Source organism: Salvelinus fontinalis, chromosome 30 (assembly GCF_029448725.1).
Source record: "Salvelinus fontinalis isolate EN_2023a chromosome 30, ASM2944872v1, whole genome shotgun sequence".
NCBI classification, from domain to species: Eukaryota; Metazoa; Chordata; class Actinopteri; order Salmoniformes; family Salmonidae; genus Salvelinus; species Salvelinus fontinalis.
The window spans coordinates 23,296,889-23,320,807 of NC_074694.1; the positions used below are offsets into that span (position 1 = coordinate 23,296,889).

The 23,919-nt window shown below is 41.5% G+C and overlaps 1 protein-coding gene across 3 annotated transcripts in view; it reads right to left on the bottom strand.

Moving 5' to 3' along the window:
• The window catches only part of galnt2 (UDP-N-acetyl-alpha-D-galactosamine:polypeptide N-acetylgalactosaminyltransferase 2), a 100,878-nt gene that overhangs the window by 68,726 nt on the left and 8,233 nt on the right, over positions 1–23,919 (bottom strand). The gene's annotated exons all lie outside the window — the stretch shown is intronic.

Sequence of the window (23,919 nt, forward strand, 5' to 3'; positions counted from 1 at the left end):
TATAAAATATTCTGGAGATGGAGAAGAGCAAGGGCAGGGTACAAAGGCTTTAACTGTGCAAGTGATTCCTATAAATAAGTCCTTGCAAATAGCAAGGATGACATTTTCAGAGGCATGGGATTTTTGGAACAGGCCTAACCTCAATCAAGGTTGTAAGTAGTAGGCTACTCCATTCCTTGATTGCCTTAAAAGGAAAAGAAATCCATACATGTCTAGCAAGCTGATGTTGACAGCAAAGGGATACTTCAAACAACAAATCAAATATTAGGCACATGCGCCGAATACAACAGGTACCTTACTGTGAAATGCTTACTTTTTAAATTTGTTTAACTAGGCAAGTCAGTTAACAACAAATTCTTATTTACAATGACGGCCTGCTTAACTCTATTTCTTGATCTGCATTGTTGGTTAATAAAAGATTTACTAAATAAACCAAAGTGAAAATAAAATTAAAAGTAACCCAATAAAATAACAATAGTGGGGCTATATACAGGGGGCAGCGGTACCGAGTCGATGTGCAGGTGTACAGGTTAGTCGAGGTAATCTGTACATGAAGGTAGGGGTAAAGTTTTCATAATTCAACTCTGCAGAGCATCCGCCTTGGTGTTTCAATACCTTCTGGGATTCAATCCAACGTAATAGGTTGAGATTGGCCAATTTCCCCTTTAAACTCTAGCCATTGGCAATTGGCATGAAGCAGAGCTCAATTGTGGAATGCAAGAGCCTAGATTGGCCAAGGCCAACTCTCATTATCCAAAATGGCACTGAATAAAAGCCTCCAATGTTCCACCAAGATCACAAAAGGAGATGATTAGGGATAAAATCCAATAAATATCCACATCATTTTGGTAGAACCAGCAGACACAGTGCAATCAATCTACAGGGGACTGACAGAGTCATGAGCCATCAAGTAGGCAGTTTTAAACATTTTCTTTAAGGCTGTATTTCATAATCATAACTCAAGGCACGTTTGTTCACCTTCTCAAGGTAACGGCATGTTGTTGATTATTTCTTAACAGCTTGTGCAGATGTGAGGAGCAAGGAACTCTGTGCTGGCAGCCAAGGCTGTGAAGGTGAGTTGGGTCTGTGGAGCGGGGGAGGCGGTGGTCACGCTCTGGATGACATAGCGAAACGTTTGGGCGGCAAGGGGTTGTCAGGTGATGATGCATGGGCAGCACTGAGGAAGTCGCAGGCTTGGCTCCAGCTCCCGTTCCCGGGAAACGTCTGCTGCAAGCATCAGATAAGCCCTGAAAATACAGCAGACGCTCCCCAGCTGATAGTCTTGGGAAAGACCAGATTGTATCCAAATGAGTGGTGGCGGATGCAAATAGGCACTTCAGTGGAAGGGAAAATATCTTGGATACAAAGACTAAATCACTGGAGGGACTGCATAGTTGGGTGAGGACTATAGAAGGGAGGGAATCACTGGAGTGACTGAGTTTAGTAAGATGAGGACTGTGGATGGGTAAGGTCACCACTTAAGAGGCAGATCGGTTGATAACATTAAACAGAGATTATAAACTCCATTGAGAAGTTTGTACGCATGAAGAGTAGATCCATAACATGACAGTGTTTAGACACCTTCCGAGCACAGGATGACTACAAAAAAGGATTCAATGAAACCTAAGCAAAACTATTTTGGATGAACAATAGAATTAATGAAAACACCAGATGCTTTGATCATTTGCTTATTTTTATTAATCCTTAACTCTGCATTGTCAGAAAAGGACCCGTAAGTAAGCATTTCCCTGTTAGTCTACACCTGTTGTTTATGAAGCATGTGACAAATACAATTGACTTGATTTAGTACTAATTCCATGAGATACAATTAAGATCTTGATTTTTATTCATCCCCATATATAAAACACAGAGCCAAGTTAGACTAAGTTTCACTCTAAATAGATGCCAATAAATTGATTTCAGATTTTTTTTTTTGTAATCCTGGAGCGTTCCCATGGTATTGAGAGTCTCAAATGAAACCCGTAAGCTGCAGTCTCCAGAGGGGCTGAGGTTCCAGCCTGGGACAGGAAGGTTTCCAACAGTACAGCCAACGAGAATCAGCATATTAACTGTTGCTCACGTCTCCACTAAGTAGCCATGATGTGCATCATTTACTGGGCGGGGTTAAAAAGTTATGGTTTGCCCAATTTCGCCGTTTCATCTGATTTGGAGGCTTCTATAAAATTGTTGACAGTTAGAAAAAAGCAATGAGGGTTTAGCTACAGTCATTGATGGCTTGAAATTCAGCCTACCTCCTTGTCAACGCAAACCACTGAGTGTAATGAATTTAACATATCCCCAGCAGTAGTACTGATTACATTTTTATTTTGGCATTCTCAAAAGATCTTATTTGAATTGGAATGCAGACATTTTGGTTGGCCTGAGTGAGTAGAAAAGTAGGAGTGCTCAGAAGCGTGACAGATACAGGGAGCAGGAAACATTTTCTTATTAGAGCCTGGGTCTCACAGACAGGCGGATGGCTCCCTCATCTGTCAATCCATCAGGATCCATGGGAACAAACCCACTATTTTCTTTCTCTTCATTTGCCAATACCTCCCCTTTACTCCAAGAACATTGTCCTTGGTCCACTGTGCTGGACCACCCTTGCTACCAGCTGCGACTGATATTCTTTGCATGCCATCATTCACACACTCACGTTGCCAGTTTTAAGTCATTCTGGAAACGGTGCCTATACCAATTCATGCTGCAAGCTCATTTCACAACAAACAATTCAAACAGTGTTCATTAAGTATTTCCATAAAACTGGAATGAAATAGAGGCTTCATGTTAAAAAAAAAGTTAAAGCTGACATGAATCTGATACAAATTTCAAAAATCCCTAGGAGAAAGATGGTGTTTTAGATCAGATCAATAAGATTTCTATCTTTACTTGATTCAGTAGATAGTGGTAAAAATTCATACCAAATCATACAGATAAAAATACATGTCTTTTTCCCCCCTTTGGAGACAGAGATTCCAGTGAAATTAGCATAGGGCAATCATGACTGTATCCCAAGACTGAGGCCTGTATATATCCATTCCATACTGCTTTATAGTGATGGTTCTTTATAGTGATTTTTGACAATATATCCTAATCGCTTTGACAATATAGCCATATTGTTTTTGCGCTAGTTGGCTGTACCTGCACCAAAATTCCAGTACGCCAATTTGTTTTCAGCACTTTTATTTCCATGACTGATCAAAACTCATTATCATGTCTCTCACTTGTCCCTCTACAGCAGACATATGTGACCGACCATCTCGAACCTTTGAAATGTTTTTTTTGTTGTTTTTTTACATTTGGATAAAAGTACAGACTCAGAGCTACAAAATGTTTTATCATACACTGCAGTTGAGGAACTAAGGGAAAGCAATTCTGCTTTGAAAATGGATAAACTACAAGTTTTGAGAAAATGGCCCTTGAATGTTTTGGTACATCTACTGGAGAACTCTTCTTTGTCGACACCAATTCAGCATCTTTCACACCATCTAAAGCCTTGGCCACAACCATCTCTTTAAGGATTCACATGAGACCATGTGCTAAACAGAGTAAGTAAGCTAGTGTACTAAACAACTAAAGATAAAGACTAAAAGTTGTCAATGTAGTAGCAAACAATAAGGAAAAACTCCAGGTAAAAATACACTATCTAGTCCTTCACATTACCGTCTCGGGTAAACGCACACTATATCAAATAAAATCAAAGTTCGTCACATGCACAGGATACAGAAGTTGTATACGGTACAGTGAAATAGTTACTTGCATAATTGTATAGTAGCAATATCAAAAACAGAACATGTCCAGATACAAATATTTGATTAATATTTTGTAATTATTAGATGATGCAGACAGACACTTGTCAAAATTGATGGGTCATATGAAAGAAATGCTATAACCCCCAGCCACATCTAGCTAAGTGGATGGGTCACTACTGTTGTCTAGTCATGTACATAGGCAGGCCGTCATTGTAAATAATAAAAAATTCTTAGCGGACTTGCCTAGTTAAATAAAAGGTTCAATAAAAAATAAATAAAATGTTCATGAAATACAATATTATGGTGAGCAACATGTTTGCAATAAAATCATTATTGAATTGTGAGAATCGCAATACATATCGTATCGGCACCTACTGTAAATATCGTGCTAATTTCATATCGAGGTCCCTGGCAATTCCCAGCCTATTGATTTAGGAGTGAGTTCAGTCAGGCCTAAAGTCATCGATAGAATAAGATGGGGATCAGGGACTCATTATGGTAATACTCATTTTGTATGCACAAGCAAAGCAGAGACAGGCTGTTCGACCTTTTCTCTGCAATGGAATTACTTGGTTTCAAATCAGAATGATTTTGGAAGAACGGGGCAAAGGGCTTTTGCCTCATTGTGTTGTTGCAGCCACAGAGGGAAACAAAATACAAATGTTTTCCATCAAGCCAGATGCAAACAACATCGCTTTATATTGGGGTTTATTTTTTTAGGAAGGTGATGTGATATTAATTGACAACATGCCTGAGATATATTCTAAAAAAAAAATTGTGTTGTGCCTTAATGCATTTGTGATCTTGTGGACACCGAGCAAGAGGGGTGAAATGTATGACTTCCGCTTGTGATCTTCATTGCTCAGGCAAATCATGGCCTCTAGAACACTGGTTAGCCTAAACATCCATCTTCATTAATTAACTGTGACAGCAGCTTCATTTGCTGTTAAATTAACTTATGTCAACATTGTAACAACAATCCACTGATTTACATTTGTTTGCCTCAGTAATTTCCTCGTTACAGACAGTCGTCTCTCTCTGGATGTCTCAAAGTTGCCCCCATGTTTCATTGCTAAGCCAAGTTTTCATGAGAAATCTCAAATGTGACATAATTTACAGTATATCAACAACTGCTAATGTCACAGAATGTTTTTCCTAGAGCTCTCTGCTAGTACATAACAACTGTACATAATCCAGGTGTTTAAGTACTACTCAGAGTAACAACTTTGGTGTTGACTCTACCGAACACAATCAGGTTAGTTGTAAACTGAATTTAAGATCCCATTAATTTGAATTAATATCTGTCTTGCTTCCCATATGCTCAAAATCTAAATGTAATATCTAAATATAGCAGTGATATCAAAACATGGATGTCTCTGAGAGCTGGGTTTGTTAAAAACTTAGAGCTACGAGCAACGAGTCGGATGTATATTAATCATCATGGTGTTTGAATGGCATGGCCTTACAACATTTCCTGATCTAGTTGCAGGTTAGTCTGGTTAACCAATAGCAACATGTCACCCATGGAATTTACATCCCAGCACCTAATATAAGGACTTCCTCTTATAGGACTTCTTTACCCTCACTTCTTGGACAGACCAGAGCCTTAGATATGTTCTTTGTCCTATAAGCATTACATGGCAACGCATAAATTGTTGTACCGCACAGGGCTACGGGCCAGAAGGTTGTGGGTTCACATGGACAAGAGTAGGGGTGGAAAGATCTCCTTTATAGTAAAGCATGGCATGAATCCATCATCGTATTTACAGGTCTGAGAAAAAAGCCTTATATAGAAGTTCATGCAATTATACGTAATTGTACATATTAGCAGAATCTTTTTTTAATACCACACAAATTACAGGCTAAGAATGGACAGAGAGATAGCCGTGTGTGCATCTTATCATATTTCTCCAATGCCAAATCAGTGTCTTGTTTGCAAATCAGTGTCTTGTTTGCAACAGAACTGTCCCTGTTTGCAAATCATTGAATCTGAGAAGTCATTAGGAATCTGAGCATGGTACTTTCAAAGTTAGGCCTACCTTTCCATCCCAGAGAGAGTAGGCCTCCCAACACAGAAAAATGTAAGCTTTAACTGCTGGCTACTCTTCTTCCGTGGCTTAACCCAACCAGTGTTTCCCTAAAAGCTGTCTGGGTTTAAACATTGATTGTAAAGAAAGTGAATAGCTTAATCAATTGATAGTGACAGAATTAGATTACTTCCCAAGCAAAGTCAGCCTCAATGTCAAAGAAACGAAACAATGATATCCCCATATGCATCGGAGTCACATCTTTCCCAGGTATTTTACAGCTTGTTTCTAGCATAAAGGATCACAGACCAAAGAGCTGTTATCACTTTGTATAATTGGATAATTTTCATTTTCTTCCAAATCTTAAGTTAACAAGGGTAGGCCTGTGCTTTGACATTTTCTTTAATAAAAAAGGTAGGCCTATGGCATATTGTTTCATACCCCCTCAATTCAGGTCTTGGTTTTAACATAACAGACTTGCACTGACAGAGGTAGGCTATTTAGAGTGTGCATGGTGGGTGGAGGAATTGACCGACAAATCTAAGGATATAGCAGCCTATAGCCTAATATCGTCTGTGAAACAGGTAGGCCTAACTCTTATTTCTTAAATAGGAATAAATAGGCTCCAACAGAAAGCCCGCTTGTTGCTAGTAAAGTCTAATTCAAATGAAGACTGTAAATGAATTTTGCCTTGCAGCACCATGAGCTTTCCATTTCCAATTGATTGTGCCGTGGCTGCTGCTTCAAGTTTCAGCAACACAATGTAAGTTACTCGAAATCGGGCTTATTGGCAGGTCAATAACTCTGATAAATACATAATGGGCATTGCGTGGGGGCAATGAAGTTCTACCACAGCCACACAATCAGCTTCGGGCAGGTGAAATCACTGCACTTTTACTGCAGTTTCAAAGCGGCAATCTTTTTTTTGCAAGGGCGCAAGTCACGTCTCAAAAAGGTGCTTGCAGTCCTTCATTTAGCAAATGACCTCGCAACTCAGGTAGGCCTAGGCCATTGACAATGGCTGCACATAGACAGCAATCATTTCTGTAATCAGCGCTTTTTAATCCATCTGTTAACAACGATGATGTGCAGAGAGCTTTATATCAGTGGCAAATAATTTTAAAGATGTATATTCCCTCTTCCTAACATTACAGCATCGTTGAATTAGGTAGGCCAATATGTTAAATGTTTTCCCTGATGATCGGGACCTGTTAGTGGTGATTTTGTGATAACTGATTGAATTTTTTTGGGGGGGGGGGGGGGTTCTTAAAGTTAAGGATTCGATTTTGTTTAAACGTACACAGAACAAGAGAAAATAAGAGGAGGGTATCCTCTGCTGTGTTTGTCAAGGTCCTTTGACGTCTAAAATGTATGCCTCCAGGTGGGCAAGCCACTGGCTCAACTTCCCATATGAATCTACAGTGCATTAGTAAAGTATTCAGACCCCTGAACTTTTTCCAAAGCCTTATTCTACTTTATTTAAAAAATGTTATTCCCCTCAATTACACAATACCCCATAATGACAATGCAAAAAATGTTTTTTAGAAATGCTAGCAAAAGTATAATAAATACATTCAATACCACATTTACATAAGAATTCAGACCCTTTACTCAGTACTTTGCTGAAGCACCTTTGGCAGCGATTACAGCATCGAGTCTTCTTGGGTATGACGATACAAGCTTGGCACACCTGTATTTGGGGAGTTTCTCCCATTCTTCTCTGCAGATCCTCCAGAGATGTTCCATCGGGTTCAAGTCCGGGCTCTGGCTGGGCCCCTCAAAGACATTCAGAGACTTGTCCTGAAGCCACTCCTGTGTTGTCTTGGCTGTGTGCTTAGGGTCAGTTTCCTGTTGGAAGGTGAACCATGGTCAAGTCTGAGGTCCTGAGCGCTCTGGAGCAGGTTTTCATCAATGATCTCTCTGTACTTTGCTCCATTCATCTTTCCCTCGATCCTGACTAGTCTCCCAGTCCCTTGCGCTGAAAAACATCCCCACAGCATGATGCCAGGTTTTCTCCAGACGTGATGCTTGGCTTTCAAGCCAAATAGTTAAATCTTGGTTTCCTCAGACCAGAGAATCTTGTTTCTCATAGTCCTTCAGGTATCTTTTGGCAAACTCCAAGTGGACTGTTGTGCCTTTTATTGAAGAGTGGCTTCTGTCTGGCCACTCTACCATAAAGGCCTGACTGGTGGAGTGCTGCAGAGATGGTTGTCCTTCTGGAAGGTTCTCCCATCTCCACCGAGGAACTCTGGAGATCTGTCAGAGTAACCATCGGGTTCTTGGTCACCTCCCTGACCAAGCCCCTTTTCCCAATTGCTCAGTTTGGCTGGGCGGCCAGCTCTAGGAAGGGTCTTGGATCCTTTCTCAGAGCTCTACGGACAATTCCTTTGACTTCATGGCTTGGTGATTGCTCTGCCATGCACTGTCAACTGTGGGACCTTATATAGACAGGTGTATGCCTTTCCAAATCATGTTCAATTGAATTTACCAGATGGACTCCAATCAAGTTGTAGAAACATCAAGGATGATCAATGGAAACCTGATGCACCGGAGCTCAATTTCGAGTCTCATAGCAAAGTGTCTGAATACCAGGTTTACTTTGTCATTATGGGCCATTGTGTGTAGAATGAGGGAAAAAAATGTATTTAATCGATTTTAGAATAAGGCTGTAATGTAACACAATGTGGAAAAAGTCAAGGGGCCTGAATAGTTTCCGAATGCACCCTACTCTCATTGGTTGACCACTTTATGGATAAAGTACTAGCCTGCACAGATAATTTACATAAAAAGTCAACTTTCTGACCAAACATTTCCCTAATTCATTCTAAAATCTTCCAATATTTCAAAGTTAGGAGAGTAAAATCTGGTGTTTTGGCTAGGTCGAACACCAAAAAAAAAAAAAAAAAAAAGGTAAAGTATGCATATAAATTAAAAGGAGGACGCCATCAGCGTAAAAATAAGTTATCTAGCCATGGTATGACTCAAGCCAAATGAAAAAAAACATGAGGCAACAGATACTACAGCTCTTGAAATTACACTGAACAAAAATATAAAATGCAACATGTAAAGTGTTGGTCCCATGTTTCATGAGCTGAAATAAAAGATCACAGAAATATTCCAGACGCACAAAAAGGTTATTTCTCTCAAATTGTGCAAAAATGTTTTTAGATCCCTGTTAGTGAGCATTTCTTCTTTGGCAAGATAATCCATCCACCTGACAGGTGTGGCATATCAAGAAGCTGATTTAGCAGCATGATCACTACACAGGTGCACCTTGTGCTGGGGGACAACAAAAAGTAATTCTAAAATGGGCAGTTTTGTCACAATACAATGCCACAGATGTCTCAAGTTGAGTGAGCGTGCAATTGTCCACCAGAGCTGTTGCCAAATAATTTAACGTTCATGGAATACATAACATAATACCATAACGTTGTTTTAGAGAATTTGGCAGTACATGCAACCAGCCTTACAACCACAGACCATGTGTATGGCGTTGTGTGGGAGAGCGGTTCATTGATGTCAATGTTGTGAACAGAGTGCCCCATGTTGGCGGTGGGGTTATGGTATGGGCAGGCATAAGCTACAAATGAACACAATCACATTTAAATCGATGGCAATTTGAATGCCTAGAAATACCGTGATGAGATCCTGAAGCCCATTGTGAGGCCCATTTTTTTTTAAGCATCTGTTACCAACAGATGCATATCTGTATTCCCAGTCATGTGACAGCCATACATTAAAGGAGGGAAAGAAAACCCAACATTGTCTCCAAACCCCATCCATACAACAACTGAATACATAACAAAAATCTTAGATACCGTAAAGATTGACAGTAATAAGTAATTCAAGCTATATAAAAATAGACTTTGGTCCTCAGATCTTCAGTATCTGGTAAGCTACGTACTGTAGATCCAGAGATACACACATCCAAAGATCCTGTCTGGGTTGTGCCGTGGCGGAGATCTTTGTGGGCTATACTCTGCCTTGTCTCAGGATGGTAAGTTGGTGGTTGAAGATATCCCTCTAGTGGTGTGGGGGCTGTGCTTTGGCAAAGTGGGTGGGGTTATATCCTTCCTGTTTGGCCCTGTCCGGGGGTATCATCGGATGGGGCCACAGTGTCTCCTGACCCCTCCTGTCTCAGCCTCCAGTATTTATGCTGCAGTAGTTTGTGCCGGGGGGCTAGGGTCAGTTTGTTATATCTGGAGTACTTCTCCTGTCTTATCCGGTGTCCTGTGTGAATTTAAGTATGCTCTCTCTAATTCTCTCTTTCTTTCTCTCTCGGAGGACCTGAGCCCTAGGACCATGCCTCAGGCCTACCTGGCATGATGACTCCTTGCTGTCCCCAGTCCACCTGGCCGTGCTGCTGCTCCAGTTTCAACTGTTCTGTTCTGCCTATGGAACCCTGACCTGTTCACCGGACGTGCTACCTGTCCTAGACCTGCTATTTTCAACTCTCTAAAGACAGCAGGAGCGGTAGAGATACTCTTAATGATCGGCTATGAAAAGCCAACTGACATTTACTCCTGAGGTGCTGACTTGCTGCACCCTCGACAACTACTGTGATTATTATTATTTGACCATGCTGGTCATTTCTGAACATCTTGGCCATGTTCTGTTATAATCTCCACCCGGCACAGCCAGAAGAGGACTGGCCACCCCTCATTGCCTGGTTCCTCTCTAGGTTTCTTCCTAGGTTTGGGCCTTTCTAGGGAGTTTTTCATAGCCATCGTGCTTCTACACCTGCATTGCTTGCTGTTTGGGGTTTTATGCTGGGTTTCTGTACAGCACTTTGAGATATCAGCTGATGTAAGAAGGGCTATATAAATAAATTTGATACACCACCACCTCCCAAACCTCTACAAGCAGCGACTTTGCTGATAACTACTTTGTTGAGTGAAAATGTACTTGCTCTGATTGTAATATGTTGTCGTCTCACCTCGTTATCTTAAGATGAATGTACTAATTAATGTAAGTCGCTCTGGATAAGAGAGTCTGCTATATGACTAAAATTTCAATGTTAAATGTAAGAGGCGTATATGGCCAGGGGAAAGGGGTGAGAGCAGCAACCCACGAGTGCTAGAATGTAATGGGTGCATTCTTTTCAATTCACAGTAAGGGGAAACATCCACACATGGCAAATTGAAATCTGAATATCAAGTATGCGACAGCACTAGGGATGGGGAGTATATGTAAACTTTAATGCTGAAATTTGGCTGGCAAGTGCATTGTTCATCCTTCCACTAAAACAAAGCACGTCATTGTTGAAGAAGGCTAGGAATAGGATCAAACCTTTTCCATGTTCTATGCAACTTCAATATGCATGATTAGCCTAAGGCAAATACATTGCAACACGGTCTTAGGGCAAATCTGAGGCAGCAGCACTGTCATTAAAAGCACAAAGAGGCTCTATTTCAGTTAAAGCTGCTAGTCCTCCGCTCATCACTACTGGCCTGTGGCCTTAACACAATCCCAAACTCTACTGTGAAGTGCAATCCCTCAAACACATGAGATTGTAACAAACTCATTCTCAGCTATGACAAAACAAAAATGCACACTGTTCAATGTATTTCACACACTGTCAAGTGTGAACAAACAAAAAGTGTGAGACATTTTTATTGGGCTGTGGCTCGCTCTCTCCCTCCCCACACAGCTCTACACAAGCAGTGAAAGCCCAGGAGGAAAAAACAGTTTCATCAGTAGAGTAGTGAGGGTGGCCTGTGTGTTAAATCCTCATGTCAAAGTACACATTCCTGCTGGTGCCTTCCCTGGCCAGTCCCTTCAGAGTCCTATTACTGTCTTATAGTGGCTTGAGCCACTTGTTAGATAATACTGTAATACTGTCAGGGAGACAATCTCCTCATTTATCCAAGTATCACAACCTTGTGTGGGTCACCAGAGTCTAAGTCAAGCTGTTTTACTGCCCTCTATTATAGAGACTGAACATTGCAATACTTTGTTAATACCTCATAGTAAGCACTGAGGATATGTATTTCTTACAAATTACTATAAACATATTTCAAACTTGCATGCCTAATCTTTACAGTCATAATACATTGGACTTGCTTTACATTCACATGATATAAACAAAAAATATAAATCAAATACAAAATCAACCAGCACTTGCACTTGTAAACACCAGAGTAGTGGGTTTGATTCCCGGGACCACCCACACATAAAATGTATGCACGCATGACTAAGTTGCTTTGGATAAAAGTGCCTACTAAATGGCATATATTGTTATTATTATCATATTACCTGTTACGTAATCAGCAGTGATGAATATGTCCTACGAATGCTTTATTATGAGAGTCAATGCAATCCTTCTCATGGCCGTGGTACATCTTTAGATCGACAGGCCCTATGGAACATGGAGCCATTGTGTATAGGGGCAGCGCAGACGAGTGGAGTTATGCCCAAAGAGCCTCTGGCTCACTTGACAGAAACGTGTGGTGGTGAAGCATTTGTGACGATGAATCTAATGACTACGGCTATGAGCTCCAAAATCATTTCTCCACTCAAAGCAGTATTCCTCCCTCGCGTTTGTCTTTGTCAAATATCTCCATTGAGCAGTGGTGGAAAAGGGACCCAATTGTCATACTTGAATAAAAGTAAAGATACCTTAATAGAAAATGACTCAAGTAAAAGTCACCCAGTAAAATAGTACTTGAGTAAAAGTCTAAAAGTATTTGGTTTTAAATATACTTAAGTATCAAAAGTAAATGTAATTGCTAAAATATACTTATGTATCCAAAGTCAAAGTAAAAGTACAAATTATTTAAATTAAGCAAACCAGATGGCACCATTTAATTTTTTCTTTTAGGAAAGCCAGGGGCACACTCCAACACTCAGACATAATTTACAAATGTGTGTTTAGTGAGTCCGCCAGATCAGAGGCAGAAGGGATGACCACGGATATTCTCTTGATAAGTGCGTGAATTGGACCCTTTTCCTGTCCTGCTAAGCATTCAAAATGTACTTTTGGGTATCAGGGGGAGAAAAAAAAATCTTTAGGAATGTAGTGAAGTAAAAGTTGCCAGAAAATATAAATAGTAAAGTACAGATATCCCAAAAAACTACTTAAGTAGTACTTTCAAGTATTTTTATCAAAGTACTTTACACTGCCATTGAGACATAGTGATACTTGTCAAAATACTATGCCTAATCATCTGTCCCCAATACCCATGATCACAAAAAACATGCATAATTTGTCAGTTAGGTCAGTTATATAGGTCAGTTATATATTTCTACGAAGTTGTATATTTCTCAGAACAGGAAATTAGCCAGCACATGTAATTGCAGGGTACAGTGAAATTCTTAAGCTCCAAAGGTCAAAAAGAGAAGTGAATAAACAATATACATGTATTTACAACTGTAACAATGACACTGTAAATGTCTATTGGAGGGTGAAGACATGGTTTTTGCCATGATGCTCCTATACTGCCCGCGTCTGAATGATGGAAGGGTGAGAACAGGCAGTGGCTCGGCTGGCTGAGGTCCTAGATGATCTTCTGGCAAGACGGCGCCGACGAACACGGTACCCTCGCCTCGAGCTCCTACAAAACTTTGCAGGTTTCTACTTTTTCTTGTGTTCTACTCAAATTTTCTTAGACCCGGGTAGAACTATTGGAATATGAATCGCTGGTTACTCACCATCCACCCGACCTTCCCGAATTCCCGGAGATGACGGAACAATGGCGCCGGGTAGCCTGGGAGTCCTACCGGAGAGAAGGAAACGAAGATGCCGATGGAGAGGCAGACGTGTAGGGGTCTTTGTGAGATTGAGAAGCCGGATGACCCATCCTCCATTACCTCGCCAATGTTCAATCATTAGTGAATAAACTCAGCACGAGGATCTCCTTCCAGAGGGACATCAGATTACGCATCATACTCATACTGCAACAAAGTAGTTAGCAGTTTTTCTGAAACTTTGCTTTCCTCCGACATCCAAATGGATTATATAAAACCAGTAGGTTTTACAGTTCATCAACTGGATAGGAAGCAGGCTCTCTCTGGCAAGAACAAAGGCGGAGGTTTCTGATTCATGAACAATAACTAGCGGTGCAATGGGGGCAACGTACAGGAACTTGTGAGCTTCTGCTCTCCTGAGTTGGAATACTTGGTCATCAAATGTTACCCTTTTACCTTCAGAGGGAGTTCTCAGGGGCTATCGCCTGTATGTGTCGAACTGCTTTGCTTTATCTTGGCCAGGTCGCAATTGTAAATGAGAACTTGTTCTCAACTTCCCTACCTGGTTAAATAAAGGTGAAATAAAAAAATATCCTGCCCAGGGTTTCCGTTAGGAAAATGTGGCGTCAGACATTTGACCGGCAGTATTTTAATTTACTGGACCCATATGCATTGGTTGCGTAACCTGATTAGGGCATCCACCCACAGATCTCAGAAAGACAATCACATTTAGTTTAGGGAAATTCATTTTAACAAGCAACTCTGATGCAACCGGATGCCTTGCCGAACTCTGATGAGCAATTTGAAGATGTTAGAATAAATAGGCATCGAGGCTTTTCCTAAAGTGAATTGAATTAAATTGCCAAAATGATATAGCCTAATTAGCTTACTCCTGTCTATGTAATGGATGTGAAATGGCTAGCTAGTTAGCGGGTACGCGCTAGTAGCGTTTCAATCAGTTACGTCACTTGCTCTGAAACCTAGATGTAGTGTTGCCCCTTGCTCTGCAAGGGCCGCGGCTTTTGTGGAGCGATGGGCAACGACGCTTCGTGGGTGTCAGTTGTTGATGTGTGCAGAGGGTCCCTGGTTCGCGCCCGTGTCGGGGCGAGGGGACGGTTTAAAGTTATACTGTTACATCTATACAGAAATAAATAAAATCATTCAAAATAGGCTACTACACCAGAAAGCATGATTTGGCCACAGAGGATCATTTGTTCATAAAAAAAAAAAAAGATTGTTTTAAAATTGCATAGCCTACAATTTGCCCAGAGCACAACGCAACTACCAAATCGATGATTGTAAATCACTGACAGTCGCAACTCAGCAAAAAAGACCCAGCAAGGCATATCGCAATATTTAAAACTACAAATCGCTGAAAAACTATTCAGAAAACAAATGACTATTGCTGTAAAGAGAAGACAATAAGAAGACTCCAATCAATCTTCTAGTTATCAAAATTCTCAACTTAATTGAGCAAAATGTAGCACATTAGCACCAGCAGAGAACATCAGCCATATCCCCGGTAAGGTAAGTGAGCATATTCACTGTCTTTATCTTTGGATCAGTGCCACTTTTGTTTGTTTTTGGAAAATCATTTCCTCCTCCAGGTTATATGGACGTCATATTGTATTTCACTTTTTCCACATTGTTAGGTTACAGCCTTATTCTAAAACTGATGAAATAACTGTTTTCCCTTATCAATCAAAAGGAATTGTCTGTAGAGCTAAGAGACAGCATTATGTCGACGCACAGATCTGTGGAAGGGTACCAAAACATTTCTGCAGCATTGAAGGTCGCCAAGAAGTCAGTGGCATCCATCATTCTTAACTGGAAGAAGTTTGGAACCATTAAGACTCTTCCTAGAGCTGTCCGCCCGGCCAAACTGAGCAATTGGGGGAGAACGGCCTTGGTAAGGGAGGTGACCAAGAATCTGATGGTCACTCTGAAGGAGATCCAGAGTTCCTCTGTGGAGATGGGAGAACCTTCCAGAATCCCAACCATCTCTGCAACTCTCCACAAATCAGGACTTTATTTTTTTTAAAGGCACGACAGCCCACTTGGAGTTTACCAAAAAGCATGTCTCAGATCATGAGAAACAAGATTCTCTGGTTTAATGAAACCAAGATTGAACTCTTTGAGCCTGAATGCCAAGTGTCATGTCTGGAAAGATTCTGGCACCATCCCTAAGGTGAAGCATAGTGGCAGCATCATGCTGTGGGGATGTTTTCAGCGGCAGGGACTGGGAGACCAGTCAGGATCGAGGGAAAGATGAATGGGGCAAAGTACAGAGAGATCCTTGGTGAAAACCTGCTCTAGAACCTCAGACTGGGGGACGAAGGTTCACCTTCCAACAGGACAAAACCCTAAACATACAGCCAAGACAACACAGGAGTGGCTGCGGGACAAGTCTCAATGTCCTTGAGTGTCCCAGCCAGAGCCCAGGCTTTAACCCGATCGAACACTTCTGGAGAGACCTGAAAATAGCTGTGCAGCGACGCTCCCTGTCCAACCTGACAGAGCTTGAGAGGATGAGCAGAGAAGAATGGGAGAACCTCTCCAAATACAGGTGTGCCAAGCTTGTAGCGTCATACCCACAAAGACTTGAGGCTGTATTTGATGCCAAAGGTGCTTCAACAAAGTACTAAGTAAAGGGTCTGAATACTTATGCAAATGTATGTCATTTGCAAAAATGTCTAAAAACATGTTTTTGCTTTGTCATTAGGGGAAAATTGATGAGGGGAAAAATAAATTTAAATACATTTTTTAATAAGGCTGTAACATAAAATGGTGGGAAAAAGTCAAGGGGTCTGAATACTTCCCAAATGCACTTTATGCATCGTATGCACGTGACCAATAGGGCCTGACCTATATTTCCATTTTATTTTGTATTTTTTTGCAAAAAATTTGAAAACCTGTTTTTTTCCTTTGGCATTATGGGGTATTGTGTGTAGATTGATGGGGGGGGGGGGGACAATTTAATCCATTTTAGAATAAGGCTGTAACGTGGCAAAATGTGGGGGGAAATCAAGGGGTCTGAGTACTTTCCCAAATGCACTGTATTCAATGCCAAAGTGGCAAGGAACAGTGAAATATTAGAATCAAATGTGAAAATCATTGTCATCACAACAATTACTCTAGCAAATCAAACATCCAGTAGCCTGTTCAAAAATGTAACCTGAAAATGATCAGTTATGATGCTCTCTGTCAAGCGTAAATCATAGTCCTGAGATATGATAGTCCAGTGTCCCTTTGTGACATAGCTACGCAGTTCTGAGACCACCATCCGCTGGGGACAGGGATGCACAACTCGAATGCGCACCTCCCCACCATACCAAACCAACGTGACTCCGGTATGAGTCCTCTTTTCATTTCAATGTATTGACAGATGGAGAAATTGCATGAGCTGCGCTGAGAAAAGTATGAAAGCCTACGGTCCAATATTCTAGAATGCTGCTGTGTGTACAGGTACATTGAGAAATTCTCTACCCTTTCTTCAAACGCACTTCTTCATTTACATTTCTTAATACTTGCAAATTAATCAATTCTAAAAAGACCTTTGACTTAAAAAGCTGAGGAAGCACAGCATGGCCCTTCTTTACATAGTGGGCGCAACTACACTGTTGGCCGCTGAGCAAAAGCAGAACAATCAGTTTGTCAATAATTGTGTTGCAGAGCGGAAATCGGATCAAACCCTTTGGAGCAATAGATAAAAGCTGACAATCTGGTTACCATACACGTCCAGTGAGTGCATTCTCACCAAGCCGCAGCAGCTCCCAATACAATCAAGTGGGAGGTTGGGGAAAGCATTAATCATCTGAGCTGGCTGCTTACATTGAGGATCTCAAACCTGCCATGACTACATACGCCTAATTTTAGGCCTCTCAGAGTATAGTTTCCTCAGTTCAAGGCAGCCACTCTCTGGCGTCTTCACAGTGAAACTGTAGGTTTGGAACTGTAAATGTCAGGGTGACGTTTGTTGGTTTGTGTAAAATGTAGGTCTGTAAACTAGAATTTCCTAGGTGGAGAGCAATAAATAAAATTCAATTTCAATGGTTAAAGAGGCCTCTTGAGCTGTCATACAGATAGAAGCCTAAACATCTTCTGTATATTCCATATCACACGATTCAAACTAAGATGCAGACTTTCTCAGAAAAAAAGCATTCTTCATGTGATTCATTCAATTGAAAACATGTTTAAGTGCCATAAGGATATAAATACATTCTAGCTAAAATTGGAGTACTACAGGAGCAGCAGTAAAGGGAACTTTCAATAGTCCTAAACAGCAGAGGGATCCAGTCTGCAGGAGCCTGTCGATAGCCCGAAACAGCAGAGGGATCCAGTCTGCAGGAGCCTGTCGATAGCCCGAAACAGCAGAGGGATCCAGTCTGCAGGAGCCTGTCGATAGCCCGAAACAGCAGAGGGATCCAGTCTGCAGGAGCCTGTCGATAGCCCGAAACAGCAGAGGGATCCAGTCTGCAGGAGCCTGTCGATAGCCCGAAACAGCAGAGGGATCCAGTCTGCAGGAGCCTGTCGATAGCCCGAAACAGCAAAGGGATCCAGTCTGCAGGAGCATGTCGATAGCCCGAAACAGCAGAGGGATCCAGTCTGCAGGAGCATGTCGATAGCCCGAAACAGCAGAGGGATCCAGTCTGCAGGAGCATGTCGATAGCCCGAAACAGCAGAGGGATCCAGTCTGCAGGAGCATGTCGATAGCCCGAAACAGCAGAGGGATCCAGTCTGCAGGAGCATGTCGATAGCCCGAAACAGCAGAGGGATCCAGTCTGCAGGAGCATGTCGATAGCCCGAAACAGCAGAGGGATCCAGTCTGCAGGAGCATGTCGATAGCCCGAAACAGCAGAGGGATCCAGTTTGCAGTAACAGGAGTCACAGGACAAGAGGGAGCATAATGGTGTTTAGCTCTCTGCTACTGTGGGCACCTTTTACAGCTGATCTCCTGCAAAGCAAAATCTTCAACTTCGCAAATTACAGACAGACACCTCAGATAGACCTACAGCTGATGGACTAATTGTAGAGATAGACAGGCTATTGCTAACATATGGATAGAACTACAATAAAAGTGTATTATGTTTAGTGATGAGGGGGAAAAAACTGATAGTTACAGTGCCTTCAGAAAGTATTCACACCCGTTGACTTTGTCTGCATTTATGTTACAGCCTGAATTTCAAATTGATTCTATAAAAATAAAAATAAAATAATATTGTCACTGGCCTAGACACAAAACCCCATAACGACAATGTGGAATAAGGTTTTTCCAAATATTTAGAAAAAATATATATATTTTTTTTAGGAGTAAATATTTGCTAAACAAGTCGCATAATAAGTTGCACGGACTTACTCTGTGTGCAATAATAGTGTTTAACATGATTTTTAAATGACTACCTCATCTCTGTACCCCACTCATACAATTTTCTGTAAGGTCCCTCAGTCAAGCAGTGAATTACAAACACAGATTCAACCACAAAGACCAGGAAGGTTTTCCAATGCCTCGCAAAGAACGGCACTTATTGGTAGACGGGTAAAAATAAAAATAGCAGACAATGAATATCCCTTTGAGCATTGTGAAGTCATTATTACACTTTGGATGGTGTATCAATACACCCAGTCACTAGAAAGATATAGGCGTCCTTCCTAACTCCACCCCGCTGATCCTCAACACTGGGGCCCTACAAGGGTGCGTTCTGAGCCCTCTCCTGTACTCCCTGTTCACCCACGACTGCGTGGCCATGCACGCCTCCAACTCAATCATCAAGTTTGCGGACGACTCTTCAGTGGTAGGCTTGATAACCAACAACGACGAGATGGCCTACAGGGAGGAGGTGAGGGCCCTCGGAGTGTGGTGTCAGGAAAATAACCTCACACTCAACGTCAACAAAACAAAGGAGATGATCGTGGACTTCAGGAAACAGCAGAGGGAGCACACCCATATCCCTATCGACGGGACAGTAGTGGAGAAGGTGGAAAGTTTTAAGTTCCTCGGCATAAACATCACGGACAAACTGAAATGGTCCACCCACACAGACAGCGTAGTGAAGAAGGCGCAGCAGCGCCTCTTCAACCTCAGGAGGCTGAAGAAATTCGGCTTGTCACCAAAAGCACTCACAAACTTCTACAGATGCACAATCGAGAGCATCCTGTCGGGCTGTATCATCGCCTGGTACGGCAACTGCTCCGCCCACAACCGTAAGGCTCTCCAGAGGGTAGTGAGGTCCGCACAACGCATCACCGGGGGCAAACTACCTGCCCTCCAGGACATCTACACCACCCGATGTCACAGGAAGGCCATAAAGATCATCAAGGACAACAACCACCCGAGCCACTGCCTGTTCACCACGCTATCATCCAGAAGGCGAGGTCAGTACAGGTGCATCAAAGCTGGGACTGAGAGACTTAAAAACAGCTTCTATCTCAAGGCCATCAGACTGGTAAACAGCCACCACTAACATTTAGTGGCCACTGCCAACATACTGACTCAACTCCAGCCACTTTAAAAATGGGAATTGATGGAAATTATGTAAAAATGTATCACCAGGCACTTTAAACAATGCCACTTAATATAATGTTTACATACCCTACATTACTCATCTCATATGTATATGTATATACTGTACTCTATATCATCTACTGCATCTTGCCATTTTTATGTAATACATGTATCACTAGCCACTTTAAACTATGCCACTTTATGTTTACATACCCTACATTACTCATCTCATATGTATAGACTGTACTCTATACCATCTACTGCATCTTGCCTATGCCGTTCTGTACCATCACTCATTCATATATCTTTATGTACATATTATTTATCCCTTTACACTTGTGTGTATAAGGTAGTAGTTGTGGAATTGTTAGGTTAGATTACTTATGGTCATTACTGCATTGTCGGAACTAGAAGCACAAGCATTTCGCTACACTCGCATTAACATCTGCTAACCATGTGTATGTGACAAATAAAATTTGATTTGATTTGAGTTGCTGGAGAGGAAGGAAACTGCTTAGGGATTTCACCATGAGTAAATGGTGACTTAAAACTCGTTACAGAGTTTAATGGCTGTGATAGCTCTCCTAAACAACATTGTAGTTACTCCAAAATACTAAATTAATTGACAAAGAGAAAAGAAGGAAGCCTGTACAAAATAAAACATATCCAAAACATGTTCCAAACAGGATGCAAGACAGTAATACTGCAAGAAATGTGGCAAAGCAATTAATTTTTTTGTGTTATGTTTGGGGCAAATCCAATACAACACATTACTACCACTCTCCATATTTTCAAGCATAGTGGTGGCTGCATTATGTTATGGGTATACTTGTAATCCTTAAGGACTGGGGAGTTACACGATAAAAAAATAAACTAATGGAGCTAAGCACAGGCAATATCCTAGAGGAAAACCCGTTCAGTCCACATTCCACCAGACACTGGGAAATGAATTCACCTTTCAACAGGACAATAACCTAAAACACAAGGCCAAATCTACTAGTTGGTTACCAAGAAAACAGTGAATGTTCCTGAGTGGCCGAGTTACAGTTTTGACTTAAATCTACTTTAAAATCCATGGCGAGAACTTAAAATGATTGTCTAGTAATGCTCAACAACCAATTTGACAAAGCTTGTAGAATTTCTAAAAGAATAAATGGGCAAATATTGCACAATCAAGGTGTGACTAAAAGCCAATTTATGCTTCATCTGGACATGTGGTCGGAGTCTCCATATGGAGGGTGTGACGCAATTGCGGAGCCTCCGGAGGCATGCAGAGGCCAAATTGAGCTCCGTACCGCATCACTGTGTGCCTCCCAGATTTTGTAACATTGCGGAGGGCACCGTATAGCTCCGCATTGACATGATTGGTTGAAGGTAGGTGGGTGCGAGAGGTCTTGTATAAACACAAACTCACTTCCTTGAAGCACAAAAAGTATGAATGCCCTGACTTCTGCAGAGGCTGTATCACCGTAAATGCTGCACGGCAACACAGATGCCGGATTGACCATCCAGCACCTTTTACCCAGAAAGACTCACAGCTGTAATCCCTGCCAAAGGTGATTCTAACATGTATTCTAACATGTATTGACTCGGGGGGTTGAATACTTAAGTAAATTAGAAATGTCTGCATTATATTTCAATACATTTGAAAACATCTCTAAAAACATGTTTCACTTTGTCATTATGGGTTATTGTGTGTAGATGGGTGAGAAAAACGATAGTTTGAGCTTCTACTTCTAAAAATCCACCTTTCTAGAAAAAAAGTCTCTCATCGTTGCCGCTTGCTATAGACCACCCTCTACCCCCAGCTGTGCCCTGGACACCATATGTGAATTGATTGCCCCCCATCTATCTTCAGAGCTCGTGCTGTTAGGTGACCTAAACTGGAACATCCAATAGTCAAAGGTATATGAAATACAAAATGGTATATAGAGAAATAGTCCTATAATAACCTCAACCTAAAACTTCTTACCTGGGAATATTGAAGACTCATGTTAAAAGGAACCATCAGCTTTCATATGTTCTCATGTTCTGAGCAAGGAACTTAAACGTTAGCTTTCTTACATGGCACATATTGCACTTTTACTTTCTTCTCCAACACTTTGTTTCTGCATTATTTAAACCAAATTGAACATGTTTCATTATTTATTTGAGGCTAAATTGATTTGATTGATGTATTATATTAAGTTAAAATAAGTGTTCATTCAGTATTGTTGTAATTGTCATTATTACAAATAAATAAATATATATATATATATATATATTTATTTATTTTATTATTATTTTTATTTTTATTATTTTTTTATTTTTTTATTTTATTTTTTTTTTTTAATCGGCCGATTAATCGGTATCGGCTTTTTTTGGTCCTCCAATAAATCGGAATCGGTGTTGAAAAATCATAATCGGTCGACCTCTACTACAAATACACCTCCACTGTTTTCAACCAACATCTCAGCGATCACTGCCTCATTGCCTGCATCAGTAATGGGTCTGCGGTCAAACGACCACCCCTCATCACAGTCAAACGTTCCCTAACACTTCAGCAAGCAGGCCTTTCTAATCGACCTGGCCCGAGTATCCTGGAAGGATATTAACCTCATACCTGGTTATTCTTTAAAAGTGCCTTCCTCACCATTTTAAATAAGCATGCCCCATTCAAAAAATATAGAACCAGGAAGAGATATAGCCCTTGGTTCACTCCAGACCTGACTGCCCTTGACCAGCACAAAAACATCATGTGGCATACTGCATTAGCATTGAATAGCCCCCGTGATATGCAACTTTTCAGGGAAGTTAGGAACCAATATACAAAGGCAGTTAGGAAAGCTAAGGCAGCTTTAGCAAAACTTTAAAAAGTTCTGGGACACTGTAAAGTCCATGGAGAATAAGAGCACCTCCTCCCAGCTGCCCACTGCCCTGAGGCTAAGAAACATTGTCACCACCGATAAATCCACTATAATTGAGAATTTCAATAAGCATTTTTCTACGGCTGGCCATACTTTCCACCTGGCTAACCCTACCCTGGTCAACTGCCCTGCAACTCACCCAAGCCTCCCCCATTTCTCCTTCACCCAAATCCAGACAGCTGATGTTCTGAAAGAGCTGCAAATTTTGGACCCCTACAAATCAGCCGGGTTAGACAATCTGAACCCTCTCTAACTATCGCCGAAATTGTTGCAGCCCCTATTACTAGCCTTTTCAACCTCTTTCGTATCGTCCGAGATCCCCAAAGATTGGAAAGCTGCCGCGGTCATCGCCCTCTTCAAAAGGGGGAGACACTCTAGACCAAAACTGCTACAGACCTATAACTATCCTACCCTGCCTTTCTAAGGCCTTTGAAAGCCAAGTTAATAAACAGATCACCGACCATTTCGAATCCCACCGTACCTTCTCCACTATGCAATCTGGTTTCCGAGCTGGTCATGGGTGCACCTCAGTCATGCTCAAGGTCCTAAACGATATCATAACCGCCATTGATAAGAGCCAATACTGTGCAGCTGTATTCATCAACCTGGCCAAGGCTTTCGACTCTGAGAATGTGGTGATTGACATCGGCAGACTCAACAGCCTTGGTTTCTCAAATGACTGCCTCGCCTGGTTCACCAACTACTTCTCTGATAGAGTTCAGTAGATCAAAACGGAGGGCCTGTTGTCCGGACCTCTGGCAGTCTCTATGTGGGTGCAACAGGGTTCAATTCTCGGGCCGACTCTTTTCTCTGTATACATCAATGATGTCGCTCTTGCTGTTGGTGATTCTCTGATTTACCTCTGCGCAGACGACACCATTCTGTATACTTCTGGCCCTTCGTTGGACACTGTGTTAACTAACCTCCAGACGAGCTTCAATGGCATACAACTCTCCTTCCGTGGCCTCCAACTGCTCTTAAATGCAAGTAAAACTAAATGCATCCTCTTCAACCGATCACTGCCTGCACCTGCCCGCCCGTCCAGC